This window comes from Cyprinodon variegatus, unplaced genomic scaffold (assembly GCF_000732505.1).
Source record: "Cyprinodon variegatus isolate N-32 unplaced genomic scaffold, C_variegatus-1.0 Scaffold140, whole genome shotgun sequence".
NCBI classification, from domain to species: domain Eukaryota; kingdom Metazoa; phylum Chordata; class Actinopteri; order Cyprinodontiformes; family Cyprinodontidae; genus Cyprinodon; species Cyprinodon variegatus.
In genome coordinates this window covers 375,654-377,107 of record NW_015150593.1, presented here as the reverse complement: position 1 = coordinate 377,107, position 1,454 = coordinate 375,654, and positions in this window count along the sequence as shown.

Here is a 1,454-nt window from a genome sequence, read left to right as displayed (position 1 = left end):
TCTATTACGGTACATACAATTTGCATATAATATCTTGCCATTTCTGTTTACAACATGATATAAAGTGCAATTAATTGGGAATGTATTTGCAATTTAAAAAAAGGGGGGAAAAAGCTTCCTCTTTGTTAAAAAATCCAGGAAGCAGGGTTTGTAAATGTGCCACAAAATCAGGACCCTTGGAGAAAGCATGGAGAGATGCAAAGGCTGCACACAGTTAATAAAATAAAAATGTCTGAACTGTTTTTTAGATGCAGTGAGCAGTTGAAATCAGCTGAAGAAAAAAAAAAGCAGTGACTAAATGGAGTGACGGAAACAAGTTTACATTGTGTTTGGCACATGAGTGCATAGAAGGAGATCCATCACAGGGTGTTTACCAGCCCTCATGCACAGCATTTGGCTTGCAGCCAAGTTTCCACTGAGGTGCTGTGGACAGACACCTATCCCTGCACAGACGCAGAAATGCCACTGGCATCATATACACAGACGTGCACATGTGTACACAGTCAAAAGTAAGCCTGCAGAGCATGAGCCTTCTAAGCACGAAATCAGAATAATCAACAAATATCCTTTTTTCATGGTTGTTCATTTAAATCAAACTTTCTGCAACAAGGTGAAAGCTGGAAACTTCTTCTGCACGCTCGCAAGTTTCTTTGTTTTGATAAACTATTATTGAATGTTGCTGATTAATCTGAGTAAAAATAGAAACTACTGCTCTGTATTTTAATGTCATCAGTGCTCAGAGGTTACTAGAGTGTACCATAAACAAGAAGAAGCTCGGTTTAGCCTTTTCCTTTCCATTTTGCTTGTTGGTAAATAACACTCGTGACTCTCCGGAAATGCCACACAATGATGAACTGTGTCCAAACAAGACTTTGCATGAAGGCACATGTCCAAATATAGTAAACTCCTATGCAAACTATAACAAACAAACTGATATGTAGCTATAGTGGTGCAAAAATAAAAGCAAACATTTACTTTTTAATCTATGTGATTGAAAAGTCACAATAACCTGACCTGCTATGAGCAGCTTTTATTCTGCTATGCCAGTCCTGGGCCAGTAACAAGCAGAGAGACACTCTTGCGACATATTTCTCCAAATATGCTTGTTGACATGTCGCGTACATCCAGATCACAGAACACAATACTTAGGTTCTTTGGGAAGAAATTAAATCTAAGTATTATTTTTTGGAAGAAGCTATAAGGTTAAATAATAAATTGTTCACAATTTGCAAGCAATGTTTCAATGAACCCATAATTAGTACAATATATTTCAATCAGAGAAATATTTGACTGGTCCACAAGATGCATATTTTGTGCTTGTCAAATTTAAGCTTGTCCTAATGCCAATATATGGCCTACTTTTTATGTTATCACATTTCAATTAGAGAATTAATCATAAATGTGTTTTAAAGGCACGCTGCAGCCTCTGTGACCTAAAGGTGCAGCATATGACT